The sequence below is a fragment of the Anomaloglossus baeobatrachus genome, chromosome 2, assembly GCF_048569485.1.
Source record: "Anomaloglossus baeobatrachus isolate aAnoBae1 chromosome 2, aAnoBae1.hap1, whole genome shotgun sequence".
NCBI classification, from domain to species: Eukaryota; Metazoa; Chordata; class Amphibia; order Anura; family Aromobatidae; genus Anomaloglossus; species Anomaloglossus baeobatrachus.
In genome coordinates this window covers 259,390,652-259,409,637 of record NC_134354.1, presented here as the reverse complement: position 1 = coordinate 259,409,637, position 18,986 = coordinate 259,390,652, and positions in this window count along the sequence as shown.

Here is an 18,986-nt window from a genome sequence, read left to right as displayed (position 1 = left end):
AGCCTTAGTAAAAGAAGTGCACAGACGTGCCTGAGAGCTGAGTCATGTAACGGTGACCCGGGGGCACAGGAGAGTGGTCGCCATGGCAGGTAAGTAGTAAGGGGGCCATATGTCTCGTCAAAAAGAAATCTGACAGGTGCCCCGCCCCTATCAAAGTGTATTAAACACACCCCCTCCCCTCTCCTGACAGGCCCTATATTTTATAGGTTTTTGATTAGGCTTTTGATTAGGGATTTGATAGTGCAATCCTGATAGTGTAAATGCTTAGGATCCCACTATTTTATTCACTGATTATGAGAAATCTGATTTAGTGTAATTGTTTGGAATCATACCATTTTATTCGGTGTGGTTTTGTTGCAGAATTCTGCTAGTGTAATTTGATTGGGCATATTATGTATATGGCCAAATTTTATTTTATAGGCGTTTGATACAGAATTCATTCTGCTAGGTGTAATTTGATTGGACATATTATGTATATGGCCAAATTTATTTTATAGGCGTTTGATACAGAATTCATTCTTAGGCTATGTGCGCACGTCGCGTAAAAACATGCAGTTACGCTGCGCTTTGTAGCGCAGCGTAACTGCATGCGTCCTGCGTCCCCTGCACAGTCTATGGAGACTGTGGAGGGGCCGTGCGCACGTGGCGTTTAAGTGCGCAGCGCTTCGGCTACTGCCGAAGCGCTGCGCAAAAAGAAGTGACATGTCACTTCTTTCCTGCGCTTTGCCGGCAGCTCCTGCTCTGTGTATGGCAGGAGCTGCAGGCAGAGCGCATGGAATCGGCGCTCACTACGGACATTTCTGCAGCGATCTAAAGCGCACATGTGCTCTTCAGATCGCTGCAGAAATTTCTGCAGGGCTTGTACGCAACGTGCGCACATAGCCTGATAGTGTAAGCATTTGTTATAGCACCAATTCTGATAGTGTAATATGGTTGGGCATATTATGTATATGGCCAATTATACTATTACGCGTCTTATGCTGTAAAGCAATTCTTATAGCACCCTTGTAGAAAGTTTGTGTTTTATACTGTTTGTATAAAATGAAAGACAGACACACTATCAAAATTTAAAAAGTTTATTGCTCAGAATTTAATTACATTCAGTTGCACATTACAGACTTACCAAGAGGACAAGTTTCTTACCATTACAATGAGTGTTTCAAACCTGTATGTATAGATACAAAGAGGCCCTCATATCTGATCAGAACCATCTTTACAATTACCCTTCAATGCAGAGATCAAATGCTTCCCACAGACTTATCAACAGGACATGTTTCTTACCATTACAATGAGTGTGTCAAACCTGTACATATAGATACAAAGAGGACCTCCTATCTGATCAAAACCATCATTTACAACTACCCTTCAATGTAGAGATCAAATACTTCACACACTCTTACTAATACAATGAGACTCTAGCTTTCAAAGCTGGTCCTAGCCAGATGAGATACATCTGTTGTCAATTTGAAACAGAGAAATATCTATAGCTGCTTATAGATAAAGTTAATATATGTTGATTAAATGGGTTTATTAAGACATGATCAATGATCACTTCTGACTACTTGGCATAGGGGCATACAAAGCTGCTTATAAAGACAACCTGAATTGATCGAATGCTCTGGTGAAAGAGACGTGACAAAATCAGACACCATATTGTCATTTTCTTTTAAATCACTACTAAAGCATTGTAATATTTTATTGAATGACACTCCCCGTGCTATATGGTACAAAACGTAAACACAGTAATGTCCGCATACTTTGCTAAATGTGTCCTGAATCTGAATGGATTGAAAACAATATAGTTCACTGTTTCTATTTAAGAAGGTTACAAACTCATCAGGAAATAAAACACTTGTTGGTGAACATCCGTAACTGTCAAAGAATATTGCCTTCTTATCATCGCAAAGTACAATCAATATCCAATGGCGCCCACTTTGTCCGGAACTGTCTGTATTCACGATGTAGGCAGCGGGTCTCTGGGTCACTCTATATGCCGGTAGCAAATCACACGGAAACACCCCAGCAAATATGCGTTCTGTATAATAATCAGACTTCAACAGGTTTGTGAGCTGGAAGTTATCCATAATTAGATGTAATCAAATAGTACTTCTCTTCTATGGTTGATTTCAAGTATAGTTGTGTTGAGGGCATATACTATCATATTTACAGTATGCGGGGTAGGTAGCGCAAACCGCACTTCAGCACGTAGGTTACCCGATTTAACGAGCGAGAAATGACCACCAGGTTCTTGATCTGGTGATAAATCAAATGCAAACAATGTGAACCCGGCCATAAATTCTTCACGATCTATCGCCAGAGCATGATCAGATTTTAAACGGCCAGAAACATGAGCCAAAGACATAAATTCGCGGACGGCTAAGTCATCATTGAAATTAGGTTGGAAAGGGCGGGCGGGAAATGGTTGGCCATCCAGATAAAGCGATGCAAGGCTTATATCGTAATGGTGAAAGCACAACGGGTTTTTATTGTACGATCCGCTAAAGGCTTCATTATCTACAAAGCCCAATATAACAGTTTTTGGAATTTGCCCCAAGAAGAGGTTCTCGTGGTTTGTAATTCGCGTGCCGGCTGGAATACTGTATACTTTCATGCAGGCCCTATCAATAGCGTATTTGGCTGTTGCGGCTAGTAGGGCCTGACTGTGACCTATACGTACAGCTGGAGAGACTTGCACTCTCTTCACATAGAGTGACGCTTGTAATATCTGCACTTTATACGGCTCTGCATCACCAGACATCAAACAAAAAGTGTCCTTATTCCTCGACAACTTGATCTTGAGGTCAAGTCCATTCAGTACGAGCTTTGGTTGATTAAACACATCTCCAAAAATAGGCCCTAATAGATCTACAGTCTTAGAGTTCCTGGTTATACGCGTTCTTTTGACAAATCCAGCATTTAGACCATCCAAGGCCCGATCATTATGATGACCTGCAGTGTCTTTATAGAACAATCCAGCGGTAAACTGAGTCGATAGTGTTTGCGTGCTGTAATTTAAAAGAGTTTCAATTGGGCGTATACAGAGGTGTGCGCTCTGCTGGAAGGTGTATATAACTACAACCTTACAGAACACTAGCCAAACCACCTTGCAGAAGAACACTAGCTGACAAGACAAAGGTGAAACCAACAGGACTAAAAAGTGAGTATTAAACTTTTAACACCTAATATTGTAACCATTTGTCCCTATTAAGTCTAGATAGTTGCGACTTTAATACCAGCGAAGTTTAATGTAACAGTATTTATATTTATAACAGTAGTAGTTGTAATTCTTAGCGTGTAAAATGTAGTTCATTTATAATTTAGTCATATATTAAATATAGTAGTTAATAGTTGTGAGTGTGGTTGTGTTATTCTGCACCATTTAATTGCCATCCCATAGTATGGGTTCTAGTGGTTTGATGTTTGGTGTGTTTAACATAACAATAGTTATGTAATTGGTAATAATTAAGGTGATGTAGAACAACAGCTGGATCTATTTAATCTATCCAACTGTCTAATATATTGCATAGGTGCAATATCAGCGTTATAGATATATGAGTGTTTATTATATAGCATTTTAAGTGTATTTGTCCTAGGTATAGATATGTATCAAACACTATGGAAAGTTCACACAGGCTTAATATTTTAGATGGAAGTTCAATATTCTATGGATCAATTCGATGATAGTCTTCCCGATGCCCAACAAATGGGTATGTATTATTCTGGATATAAGTGTAAATGTTACATCAGCCTGGTTGAAAAATTGTATAGTATACTATTTTTATATTTATCTCTTTCTTGTTTAAGATTACTCTTTGGACACCAGTTTTTCCGACGTATTTTTACACGTTATGAGTGATGATGTTGGTGCTGACGCAGGAACAGCAGTGGTGGCTGATGCTAATACTAGTCCGGAAGCAAGCGGGACTAATTTACAACAGACTATACCCGGTAAGCTGCGTATATAGCTATATATTTATATATGTGTGGTGCAGTAAATACTAATTCTTTATGCATCTGGTGGTTTTGAATATTATTTTTGTATTATTTATTTCTTTCTTAAGATGACTTTATGGATTTTGATCTTGACGCCTTGTTATTAAGCGCTGTGGATGGTGATGCTAGCAACATGGCGGTAGCAGGGGCACAGACTGGTGCTAATACTAGTGCAGCTACAAGCAATATTAATTTACTAAAGGCTATCGCCGGTAAGTTGTATGTATGTATATACTGTATGTACTGTATATTAACAAATATTTAGACATGAAAGTAAATACTAAATTTTATACAGATGTTTTGCATCCAGACTACGGGACTGGCACCCAGCAGCCTCCTAAACCAACTAAAAAACGTGACAAGTCGCTACGTCAGATGGCGGCAAATAGAAGAGGTAATGAGTACACAGTAAGGGTACTGGGCAAAAGAAATGAATTTTTGCCATAGACTAATGGTTATATTTTATTCATAGACCGTAAACTGCTGTGGAAGAAAAGCTTATTTTCCAAAGAAAATACACCCACCACCCCTAGGACAGCAAGTATCCCCACAGCAACAGCCGGTGCTTCGGCAAGTAATATGGTGACGGCCACTATCACTTCACCGCCTCACAAATGTAAGTATATATTTAGATATATGTATACAGTCTTTATATATGCAATCTGCACATTGTTTCACATGTTTCTGACACAACTATAACTCTTTTCTTTTAGCTACACATGCTGTCCAGAAAAAAACAGCTAGCGCGATTCTACAACCACTAACGGAATGTCCTGCTAACGCTACTACAGTGCAGGTCGAAGTACATGCGACTAATAGGTGTGTGAGAACACAGCCTCTATCACCGCTTTGTTTGGGAGGTCAAGAAGGTGGCGCTCCTAAAGTCATACATCGTGAAAAGACACGTCCAACATCGATGACCCATAAATACGAGCAACGCGCAATCAAGACCGCAACAACACCTTTACCCACATTAATACAGAGCACAACCACAATTGACCTGACACAGCCAGAGTGTGTTGCGCCAACAACACAGAGCGAACCATCAACTGACAAGACTCAAGCGGCTCTGGAAGCGCTCGATAGAGAAATCGACCAGCTAGCTGATGGTAAGCCTGTGCATCATGATTTTACTATTGTGAAGCCCTTGAAGAGGCGACGTTCAGGACGTTCAGGACATAGTAAAAAACAAAAACTTAATGCAGCGGAAACATGCATAGGTTCCGTTGGATGGTACGGTGAAGAAATTAAAATGTTTCACAAGATGGCGGCAAAGTACATTGAGTACAGAAACGCACGTAGCCAGATTAATTTTTTCTGTGACACCTATGATAGGTTATTGTCAGCACCCCCAACACGTGAAAATGTTGCAGAGCTACACGCTTTCGCAAAACAGTATGGAGATGTACCATCTGATGAATCAAATAAATCGATGTGACTAGACATGGTTGGATATGGATTGCATAATTTGCCTAAAATACCGTTACATAGGTCTAATAGGTCTAGAGTTCTAAAACGAGCTGTATAACTATTAATGAGTTCTAGACGTTCACTAGCAGTGAGAAGGCGCAAAAAGGCCACAATAACTACACAAGAGCCACAGGCCCCAATACACCACACAAACCAGTCTTTACATTCCCAAGATATAGCTGTAGATTGCTGCAACAATGCATCTCCAACTTCACAAAGCAACTCACATATTGAAACACATGCTGAAAATGTACATGATCATGATTTCGCTGGTGATGTTGTTGATGATGCTGAAGGTAATAATGTACAGGACGTTAATGCTAGTGGCGATAATGTACGGGGCAGTGATAATCCTGTCTTTTTACACCATTTTTATCACCATGAAAGACAGCTCCTCAATTTCAACGCACGCTTGCATAGCGATCATTTCAGGTTTGTAAATTTAGAGCGTATACAGTCATTTGTAGAGGCCATGGACATTGTCCATGATGCCATTCAATCATTACTGGACAGAGTCATCAGAGACATTGAGCCTGGTGACTTTATTCAGTTAAGACTTGAAGGCGGTGATACCTTAGACTCTATTTTCACTACAAAACAAACACGGGAGGATTTTAGTTCTGAATCATTTTTAAATTCTGTTGCTCGTGCACTGCAAAGTAATGCAGAATGCATAGCATCCAATTCCCTGAAATTAGTCGTTACAATTATTAAAAACAGACGCGGGGGTGTGAAAAGACGCTTGAAATCTATAGCGAGCAGCCAGATCATTAAACAAAAGAGACGCTGGCTGTACGATTTTAACAATTACAGCACAAATATGTGTTTTGCTGTTAGCGTGTGTGCACTGATGGCTGACACAGATGTCAGTGACGCCATTTTATTGAGCCGCGCTAAAAGCATACACACAGCCCTGGGCATCCCTGAGAGTCAGCTAGTAAGTTTTAGCGATATTGCAGTTTTTGAGAATCATCTGGACGTCACAATTAAAGTGTTGTACTACAATAAGGGTGATTGGCGGTACTTTCAAACAGCTAATACAGCTAGGGTCAAAACCGTATTCATATTGCATCATGATAATCACTACTATGGAATCAAAAATATGAAGGGTTTTATCGGTGAGGCTTACTTTTGTGAAAGATGCAATTCGGTGTTTCATCACAAATATAACCATTCTTGTCAGTATTTTTGTAAAGCCTGTCAAAAAGAGGCCTGTGTGGAAAGCCCTGTTGCGGAACAACCTCGGTGTCCTATCTGTCGTGTCTATTGTCGCTCGAGCAGGTGCTTAGATAACCACATGCAATTAGCTGTAGATAACCCAACATTCTGCAGGATGAAAACATTTTGTGATGAATGTCACCATTTTGTGTACAGAAATAGCGAGACTGAGCATAAATGTAGCGGTCTGCGTTGCTCTGTTTGTCGCATGCGCCTAAATAAGTTTGATGATCATCTTTGTTACATGCAGCAGTATGTACCAAAGGGCGAGACAGATCGATATATGTTTTATGACTTTGAATGCATGCAGGAGACAGGCACGCACATCCCAAATTACATTTATGCCACAACGCTGTATGGACACCCTTCCTGGGAGTTTGAAGGTAAAACATGCACTCATGACTTTGTTCAGTTTTTAACCAGCGGTAAATTTTCAGGCTATACGTGTATAGCCCACAATGCCGGCAGATATGACGGTTACTTTATTGTTAAGGAGTTGATTGCTGAAAAACTACAAGTGAAGCTGATAGCCCAAGGTGGTCGTCTCTTGTGTGTGACGCTACCTGATTTGGGAATAAGATTCATAGACTCGCTCAATTTCATCCCCATGAAGCTTAGTAAGCTACCACAAGCTATGGGTTTTTCGGGTTCAAAAGGTCATTTCCCACACTTTTTTAATACTGAGGAAAATCAAAACTATGTGGGACCCCTACCACCTGTAAAATATTACGGGGTGGAGTATATGACACCTAGTGAGAAAGGTGAGTTTATGGGGTGGTATGATGCCCAGACAGACACCATTTTTGACATTAAGTCTGAGCTAAAATCTTATTGCAAACAAGATGTTGAGATTCTGAGACGCTCGTGTGAACTCTATAGAGAGCGGGTTATGGACATGACGAGGAAAAATGTTAGCATATACTGTAAACGAGAAAAGAAAAAAATTGTAGTGCCCAGATGTGTTGATCCGTTTCAGCTCATCACCTTGGCATCTGTATGCATGGCCATGTACAGGTTTAAATTTCTTCCAAAACAGACCATCGCCATTTTACCTGGTGATAATTATCACAAAACAAAAAAGCGTTTTTCGTCCCCCGCTATACAGTGGCTCATGTATGTAGCACACACAGAGAACATCGCCATTCAGCATGCTTTGAGAGGTGGTGAAAAACAAGTCGGGAAATATTTTTTAGACGGTTACGCCTGTGTTAACAACCAACACATAGCCTTTGAATTTCAGGGTTGTTTTTACCATGGCTGCCCTGTATGTTATAATGAAAATGACACAAATAAGGTCACAAACACATCCTATGGCCAGTTATATTATGCCTTTCTAGCTAAAAAGCGTTACTTGCAGTAATGGGGTACACAGTGAGATTGATTTGGGAGCATGAGTGGAATGAAATGATTGAAAAAGATTCCAACCTTCAATCATTTCTTCTTGAAATGGATTTCCCCAAACCTTTAGAGCCCCGTGATGCACTTTATGGGGGTCGTACTAACGCCATTAAACTCTATCACAGTCTGGAAGATGGGGAAACATTACATTACTATGATTTCACAAGCCTGTACCCCTTTGTAAACAAAACTAAAACCTACCCTGTAGGCCATCCGCACATTATCTATGAGAATTTTGGTTTCATTAAAAAATACTTTGGTATTGCCAAAGTCAAGGTCTACCCCCCAAGAGATTTATTTTTTCCTGTTCTGCCAGTAAAACTCAACAAAAAATTAATGTTCCCTCTTTGCTACACATGCGCTGAAAATTCACAGACAGAGGTTTGCGGTCATACTGACGAAGAAAGGTCTCTGACAGGTACATGGTGCACTATAGAGATTGAGCTGGCTGTAGAAAAAGGCTACAGGATAGCGCACATCTATGAAATCTGGCATTTTCCTGAAACCAGTGATGATCTGTTTGCCCCATACATTAAATTTCATCTTAGGGATAAGCAGGAAGCTTCCGGCTATCCCAGCTGGTGCACTGATGACGCCAAGAAACAGCAATACATTGACTGTTTTCTAGAGAGAGAAGGTGTGCAATTGCACCATGAAAATATAGACGTGAATCCGGCTAAGAGGCAAATATCTAAGCTGTTTTTAAATTCTTTATGGGGTAAGTTTGCACAGCGATCTAATTTACCTTGTACCAGCATTGTTAGTGACCCCGATGAGCTTTTTCAGCATGTGTTTCTACCGTACTATGACGTTTCAATGCTTCATTTTATTGATGATGAAACAGCGACCATTAATTGGAAATATGCAAAAGGCCACCACACCGTCAACAAAAACACAAACATTTTTATTGCCTGTTTTACAACGGCGTATGCCAGACTAGAGCTTTATTCTCTGCTGGACCGGTTGCAGGAAAGGTGTCTTTATCACGACACAGATTCAGTTATTTTTGTGCAGAGAGATGGTGAGTGGAACCCGACTTTAGGTGATTACCTGGGGGAATTGACCAGTGAGATACCCGAGGACACTTACATCACCGAATTTGTATCTGCGGGCCCAAAAACCTACGGATACAAACTCAATAATGGCAAAACTGTTTTAAAAGTGAAGGGTATAACACTCAATGTTGCTAACACACAATCTATTAATTTCAACAGTCTAAAAGATTTAGTACTGGACTATCCGCGTAATTGTGACGCAGAAACCCAGAGACGTATTATCATTGAACAATCGGGTATTGTGAGAAATAAAAAGTACTGGGATATCGAAACAAGGCCATTACGCAAAACACAAAAGTGTGTTTACACAAAGCGCCGGCTGTTAGACGATTTTACCACCCTTCCATTCGGCTATTAGTTGCGGATCATGATGGACCCGAGACTGCAGCACCCATTCTCCTGTATTCTAGCAGGGCCATCTAATTCTGGAAAAAGTTATTTCGTAAAACAGTTATTACATAATATTGAAACCCATTTTTCGCACAAACCCGATAATATTGTTTGGTTTTATTCATGCTGGCAAAAACTGTATGATGAAGTTTCTCTCTCTTTTCCCAACATCAGATTTGTGGAGGGTCTGCCGCATACATTCGTAGATGATGACTTATTCCCGCCTGACAAGGTAAATTTGACTATTGTTGATGACCTAATGGAGAGTGCTAATGATAACTGTGAGATAGAAAAAGCATTTACCAAGTATGTACACCACAGAAACCTCAGCATTTTCTACCTGGTACAAAACATATTTTGTCAGGGTAAGAAAAGTCGCACGATAAATTTGAACACAAAGTACATGGTACTTTTTAATAATCCTCGAGATAAATTACAAATTGTTACGTTAGCACGCCAAATGTACCCCGGAAAAACGCGCTTCTTCTTAGAAGCTTTTGAGGATGCCACACGGGAGCCTTATGGGTATTTGCTTGTAGACTTGAGAGCCAATACCCCCGAGGATCTTCGTTTAAGGACGGGGTTGTTTCCACCAGCTATGCCCGCTGTATATATCCAAAAGAAAATTACTTCTAAAAAGTGAATTTTACACTAAATCAGACATTCTATGCTGTGTACGCAGTGTTGTAAAGATGTCTGAGAGAATCCGTCGTAACTGGGCTCTCTTAAAAATGCTGGTGAAGGCAACTCCTGCTGTCAGAAAAACTATTTTATGCAATGCGAGCCGTGATTTAATTACAGCCATTGCAGAGATTGCATTAAACATCTTGAAAGGGCGAATTCCTCTGAAAAAGCGGCAAAAAAATATACTAAAGAAGTGGCGTAAAGCTATAAGAACCCTGAGTGATAAATCACAGCCCATAAAGAAAAAGAAACGTCTACTAAAGCAGACCGGTGGGTTTAAGGGTCCTCTTTTAGGCTTTGCAATCCCGATGATAACAAGTCTACTCACGGGCAAATAATGCAACATACAGAGAAAATGTATCTAGTCCCCAAACAAGAACTAATCAAACTAAACCCTCCAGTTAGCGGCAACATACGACAGAATGTTATTCGCCGCCTTGATGATGAAATTAGTGAAATTTTACAGCGTCGTGACATACCAGACGATGTGAAAATTAAAAAATATAGCGATGTATTACAGAGATACTTGGTTCATGCTAAACATGATGCGATGGAGCTATCAACTTTAAAGATCATTAACACTCCTGAGTCTGATCATCAGCAATTGTCAAATTCAGACCCTAATCAAAACAAAACAGCCTTTGAAATTGTAAGTCATGTAAACCAGCGATATAAAAAGAATGCAGAATTTTTACTAAACAGACTGCTGCAGAACAAAAATATTACATCGTGGAATGATAAAAACGAGTTTATTTTCAAAGGTTCTGTAATACCGGGATCGAACATGCTGGATTTAGTACGTAATACAACACAGAGCCATGCCTTGACTAACAGAAATTTACCCCAGGGATGGAATACGTTTATGCAGGCAATGGCCGAGTTAAATATACCGTCTACCATAGTGGGAAATCCCACTACTAGAGCGCTTTTAGACAGCTTAAAAATGCCCATCAATGAAGCTAGTGGCATATCTAAACCTCAGACTCTATCGACACCCCGCCGTCCAATTCAATCTTTACATTCTCCATTAGGTTTGACACAAGCAAGTTTGCTGCCTAAAAAAAGGACTTTCCCGATACTGCAATCAATGTGGCTCACAATGTAACAGCTGGACTGATGACTTGTTATACTCTAAATAATTATGTAAGAGACGTAACATATGTATATTATTAAATAGTGTATTATGCCAGTGATTATAATTTTATATTGTACTGTTTTACAAGTGTAATGTATATGACGTTTTGCATTCCTACTGAATTGATGTGCAACTGAATGTAATTAAATTCTGAGCAATAAACTTTTTAAATTTTGATATCGTGTCTGTCTTTCATTTTTTATACAAACAGTATAAAACACAAACTTTCTACATGGGTGCTATAAGAAATGCTTTACAGCATAAGACGCGTAATAGTATAATTGGCCATATACATAATATGCCCAACCAAATTACACTATCAGAATGAATTCTGTATCAAACGCCTATAAAATAAATTTGGCCATATACATAATATGTCCAATCAAATTACACCTAGCAGAATGAATTCTGTATCAAACGCCTATAAAATAAAATTTGGCCATATACATAATATGCCCAATCAAATTACACTAGCAGAATTCTGCAACAAAACCACACCGAATAAAATGGTATGATTCCAAACAATTACACTAAATCAGATTTCTCATAATCAGTGAATAAAATAGTGGGATCCTAAGCATTTACACTATCAGGATTGCACTCAAACCCCTAATCAAAAGCCTAATCAAAAACCTATAAAATATAGGGCCTGTCAGGAGAGGGGAGGGGGTGTGTTTAATACACTTTGATAGGGGCGGGGCACCTGTCAGATTTCTTTTTGACGAGACATATGGCCCCCTTACTCAGGTACACCCGCGTACCGCTGGGAACAGAGCACGCACGGTGCACTGGGTCCTAGGTCAGGCGACAGTTTCAGATGGCCGGGCAAATACCTACACAGTGAGGGTGTGACGCCCTGGACTAGTCAGGTCGTCACAGGGTTCTGCACAATCTTTCTCTCCTCATGCAGGGATGAAACCCCCATGGTTCTGGGCTCCCGTCTTGCAGTACTGGCTCCACCAGCATTCACAAATCCTAGATACACCTTGCACCACACTCTGTCAGGCACACCAGTGGGTGTCTCCATTCTCCGGGTGCGGCGCCTCCTCTTTTGGCCATCTTTGTCCTTCTTTTGAAGCATGGGTGCACGACATGTCTTATGTCATGCACACAGGCGGGCATTGAGGTCCCGCTCATGTGCACTACAATATTTTGATCTGCCCTGCTCAGAATCGCTCCAGAGGTCAGAAATTAATAAAACTCTATGAGAGCCTCATTCTAGCTCTCATAGATTTGCATTGAGCACTTTTGCGTCAACTTCTAATTTACGGCCAGTCAGAAGTTACAGTAACAAGATGGCGGCGCAAAACCGGAATTGCGCTGAGAAAAAAAGCATGAAAATGGCAGAAGGTATATATAAGACAGAGGGCTTACATTTAAAGCGCTAATCCAGCCCTGAAAAAAAAAACCCGGTGTAATGATGCTTTAACTCTTTAACAACCACCGATACGCCTTTTAACAGCAGTCATTAAGGGACCTTATTCCTCAGCACCACTTTTTAACAGCGCTGAGAAATAAGTAAGTAACGTAGCCCAGCGGGTGGAAAACCTGTTGGTGTCAGTTGTACATGATAGCTGACAACCATGAGCATTGGCCCCAAACGGTTTTGAAGCCAATCTTGACCGATTAAGGCTTTAAATACCGTTGTCAACCGTGACAGCGGTATCTAAGTGGCTAAAGAGGTGTTAAGGGCCCCCCTAAGCAAGATTGTCCCACCCACGATGATAAGCCCGGGTGCCGATTGTTGCCATGGTACTGTGGGGCCAGCTTATGAACCTATGGTATGGTGGCATGTAAGCTCCAGCTGTGAGCAGGGTCTTACAGGTTGTCAGTCACTGACACTGATCTCATGTGCTTATGTACACAAGCATGAGATCAGTGATCAAAGTGAATAAAAATCAAGTCCTACAGTGGGACTAAGTGAAAAAATAAAGTTAAAATGTGTAAAACACAAAAAAAGCGTACACAAATCACAAACACCCATTTTGGCACTAAAAACACAGCTTTTGTGTTCAAGAAAAAATACACAAGAAATCGTACACATACCGTATTTTTCAGACTATAAGACACACTTTTTCCCCCCAAGTATTGGGGGAAAGTGGGGGGTGCGTCTTATAGTCTGAATGTGGCTGCGGGGAATGAGGGTGCTGCGGTGGAGCGGGTTATCTGTGGCATGAGCAGGCTGTAGCAGCCTGCCGTGACCACCACGTGGGCCCGCTCATTTCATATGCACACCCATCCTCCCGCCCATGCGGGAAGTGCGCGCATAGTAAAGAGCCGGCCCACATGATCACCCCTGGCAACTACAGCCTGGAGTGATCATGTGCGGCTGTATTCACCGCCCCCCGCGCATCATCATCAGCACGGGGGGCAGTGAATCAGTATACTCACCCGTCACCGTTCCCCTGCAGCATCGTGATCTCCTCCTGTCTGCCGGCTAGCTGATCTGTGTAGAAGCGGTGAGCACAGCGATAACGTCATCCCTGTGTGCACCGCTAGTCTCCACACAGGTCAGCTGACAGGCAAACAGGAGGAGATCGTGATGCTGCAGGGGAACGGGGACGGCTCCACACTCCAGTGGCGATGCTGCCGGCACAGAGAGGAGGAGGAGCGATGCTGCATGGAGCGAGGAAAAGTGAGTATAAACGTTTATTATTTTTGTGTGCCAAATGTAGCGGGACATATAGCAGGATGAGGGTATATAGCAGGATGGATAGGGGTATATATAGCAGGATAGGGGTATATAGCAGGATGGATGGGGGTATATAGCAGGATGGGGATATATAGCAGGATGGGGGCATATTCCAGGATGGCGTTATATAGCAGGATGGCGGTATATAGCAGGATGGCAGTATATAACAGGATAAGGGCATATACCAGAATGGCGCTATGTTGCAGGATGGGGGCTATACAATGATGGCGGTATATAGCAGGATGGGAATATATACCAGGATGAGGGACATATATACAAGGATGGGGATCATACACAAGGCAGGAGGATCATTATCAGGATGGGTTACCTTAGTAGAGAATTTGGGGACATTACCCCCATAACAGTGTCAGCATTAGATCCTTGCCCCATAAGTGTGTCATCACCACATTTTTTGCTTAAAATTTTATTTTCCTATTTTCCTCCTCTAATACCAGGGTGCGTCTTATGGTCCAGTGCGTCTTATAGTCCAAAAAATACGGTAATTGGTATCGCCACGTCCAGAACAACCCGATCTATAAAAATGTCACGTTACTTATTCCATACGGCGAATACCGTAAAAAAGAAATAAATAAGAAACCCACGAAAAAATGACATCTCTTCTTTATACTTGCACACAAATGAGAATAAAAAGCAATAAAAAAATCATAATTAAAAAAATTATAGCAATGAAACCGCCAAACCGTACGGCAAAAAACAAGCCCTAATATGGCTCATTCGGAAATAAAAAGTTACAACTCTCAGAATATGGAGATGCATAAAAGAAATAATTTTTTGTAAATTATAAATATTAGTGTGTAACAGTAGCAAAGTATAAAAAAAAACACTATATAAATCTGGTATCATTCTGTGAATCCCCCTGACTGTGTGTGTCCTGTTGGGACCCGGTCGCTCTCAGCCCTTAGCCACATTGAGGCCTATTTTAGACCCATGGTAAGGTTTTAATATTAGAGAGTGTAGGTACTATCCCAACTGGGTACACATTGGCGTTGGTGGGATAGCTTTATGCTTTTTTTGATCAAAAACAGTGTTTACTAAGTACCCTATGTTTATATGCACTATGCTTTTATTTAGTTACAGCAGGGTATGTTTTCACAATTTTTTCCTTGGTTTCTCTTTGTCCCATAACCAGTGTGAACATGGTCTCACAAGTTCCATATATACCATCTCATACTCCGGCTCACTTTTTTGTTTTTATTAGTGTGTAACAGTAGCAAAGTATAAAAAAAAACACTATATAAATCTGGTATCACTGTAACCGAAGAATAAATCGGTCTTTTACTTTAACCGCACAGTGGCAATATGAAAAAAAGTGAATTGCTGGATTTGTTCATTCTTCATCGGAAAAGTCTGAATAAAAAGCGATCAAAAACTGTTATGTGAAAGAGACAGACAAAGAGAGACAGACAGGCAAATAAACAGAGAGAGACAGACAGAGACAGACAAAGAGATACAGAGACAGACAGGGAAAGAGACAGACAGGGAAAGAGACAGACAGAGAAAGAGACAGACAGACAAATAGACAGAGAGACAGACAGAAACAGAGACAAACAGATAGACATATACGAGACAGACTGTCAGGTTTCCAGGTTTTCCAGTTCTCTTTTGAATGAGCTTGCCCTCAGTTAACATGGAGTTTAAGGTTCTGTTGCCCTACTTCCTGTCCAGCTGCTTAAAAGGCCGCCTCTCAGCCCAGTCCAGTGCCTGAGTATACTGCTTGCTGTGTGCTCCTGCTTTGCTGTTTCTACTTCCTGATTGCCTTGGATTCTCCTGAAACTCTACCGACCGACTCTGGACCATACCCGGTTTTCTTCAAGCTGTGCCCGGACTCCGTCTGCCGTCTTTGATCAGCACTCTGCCCGGTTCGTAACCACTCTGGACAATCATCCCGTACGGACACTCCTGGACTATACCACTTGCCCCTTGTGTACCGGCTGCCGCACATTTAGGCCTTCCAGGGTTGATTGCCGGACAGTCCCTGTACAGGGGTTCGCTCTGGTGGTCTCCCTGGGGGAGTCCGGTGCGTGGCCCCGGGAATCCCCTTCGCTCCGTTTTGTGTGTTGTTTTACTGTGTTTATTCCCGTTGTGTATCTACCGTGGTGACATATTATATAACATCTTGTACCAAGAACTCGTCTCTGTTGTCATTGCCCTAACGCAATCGAAATCCTCAGAACATACAGTAGTATTACATTATACTCAGGCCATAAGAGGATTTCGCTGGGGCAATGACTGAGACACGAGTAGATCAGCTCTTTTCCATGATCAACTCCTTGCAGCAGGAGATGGAGGCGGTGCAAACTAAACTCAGAGATGTGGAGGCACAGCTGGGCCATGATCACCAGGTACTGGGTCCGGCTATTCAGGATTTGCAAGTCAGAGTGGAGGCTCAGGAAGCCGTCCCCACTACGTCCGTATCAGCTGCCGGTATGCCTAGGTTACCCCCATTCCGTTTCAATGGTGATCGTAGTCAGTTTCGTGGATTTGTGAACCAATGTATACTGTTTTTTGATGTACATGCTGATTATTACCGTTCTGACCGGTCCAAAGTGTTATGTATAATCATGTTATTAACCTCACGAGCACTGGCTTGGGCTAATCCTATGATAGAGAATCGGGACATCCGTTTAAATCACCTGGATGACTTTCTGAACGCAATGGCGCAAATGTTTGATGATCCGAATCGCCGTGCTACCGCTGAATCGGCTCTCCTTTCCTTACGTCAGGGAAAGCGTTCTGTCGTTGAATACGCCACTGAGTTCAAGAGGTTAGTGGTAGACACCGACTGGGGAAACAATGCATTATTGTCTGTATTCAGAAAAGGTTTGTCCAGTACCATCAAGGACGAGTTAGCTCGTTCCGAATCTCCAGGGGATTTTGAACTGTTTCTCCAGCACTGTGTGCGTATTGATACCCGCTTGACGGAGCGTAGACAGGAAAAATGGGCAGCTGTAAACCGTGTAAACAACTTTGCGTTTCCTTCTAGAGAACCCGCTCTCAGGACACCACGGGAGGCCGAGGACGTTCCTATGCAAGTGGACTCTCTGCAAAAGCGAGAGACCAACGAACGTCGCGAACACCGGCTCCGTGAGCGTTTGTGTTTCTATTGCGGTCAATCGGATCATTTCTTGATCGACTGCCCGAAACGTCCGAATCGCCCAAATAAGGTATTGGCAGCCATGGCAGAGTGTGACAACACGGACGCAGAGTCCGATATCTCTGAGGCAAGTGGGCACTTGGATGCGGTATTTCCCTTGACTGTAATGTCAACCTCACCGAAGGACTCAGAAGGGAAATATACCCATTGCTCGCTCCCCATTCAGATCCGGTGGGAGGGGCATCTAATACCTACCTCTGCAATGATAGATTCTGGGGCAGGGGGAAATTTCATGGACTCCTCTTTTGCCAGGAAACACGGTATCCGGACTCGGCAAAGATCCTCACCGGTTACCATGGAGACGGTAGACGGATCTCCGTTAAGCTCTGGACCAGTGGATCAGGAAACAGTACCGCTAGAATGCGTGATGAAGCCAGGTCAGCAGGAGACCCTTGTTTTCATGATAATTTCTTCTCCTCATTTTCCGATTATTTTAGGTATTCCGTGGCTACGGTCTACGAATCCGGTCATCGATTGGGAAACTAAGGAAATAACCTTCCCACCGCAGAGTGGTCCGACCATTAGTCCAACTGTTCCGGTTCCAGTAACACCGAATGCGGAGGGCACTGTACAGGTACCTGTTCTACCCCCGGTTTATGATGACTTTGCTGACATATGCGACAAAAGAAAAGCCGATCGGCTTCCCCCGCATAGACCGTATGATTGCCCCATAGACTTACTTCCAGGGGCGGAGATTCCGTTTGGCCATGTCTACCCGTTGGCGGCACCTGAGCTAGAAGCACTAAAAGAATACATTGATGAGAGCCTAGCCAAGGGATTTATTCGCCCGTCTACCTCACCAGCAGGGGCACCCATCTTTTTCGTGAAAAAGAAAGAGGGGACTCTGAGACCCTGTATTGACTACCGGGAACTGAATAAAATAACCATCCGGAACCGGTATCCGTTACCGTTGATTCCTGAGCTATTGGAGAGGGTCCAACAGGCAAAAATATTCACCAAATTGGATCTCCGTGGGGCATATAATCTACTTCGCATACGTCCCGGAGACGAGTGGAAGACCGCGTTCCGATGTCGGTATGGACATTTTGAGTACCTAGTGATGCCTTTTGGACTTTGTAACGCTCCCGCGGCTTTCCAACATCTAGTTAACGATATTTTTAGGGATATCATGGACCAATTCATGGTGATTTATCTGGACGATATCCTAATTTTTTCTGATTCCTTACAGGAACACCAGGAGCACGTCAAGACCGTACTTACCCGGCTGAGGGAAAATCACCTGTACATTAAACTGGAGAAATGCGAATTCCATTGCTCACAGATACAATTCTTAGGGTATGTCATCTCTCCTCAGGGACTGAACATGGAGTCTGGCAAGATACAAGCAATTCTGGACTGGCCGGAACCGGGTAACGTCAAAGAGGTACAACGCTTTGTCGGTTTTGCCAACTTTTACCGACGTTTTATCCGTAATTTTTCAGAGATCGTTCGTCCCATCACTCTGTTAACCAAGAAAGGACAGAAGTTTGTGTGGTCCGCCCAGGCCCAGGAAGCCTTCCATCGTCTCAAGGTTTGTTTTACCTCAGCGCCTATATTGGTACATCCGAATCCCGCACTTCCCTTTATCGTGGAAGTCGACGCTTCCGACTACGCATTAGGGGCCATCCTTTCTCAAAGGACTGGGGACAAGAGTCTCTTACATCCGTGTGCTTTCTTTTCCCGCCGGTTGTCCCCTGCAGAAAGGAACTATGACATTGCGGACAAGGAATTGTTAGCGATTATTTCCGCTTTCAAGGAATGGAGACACCACTTACA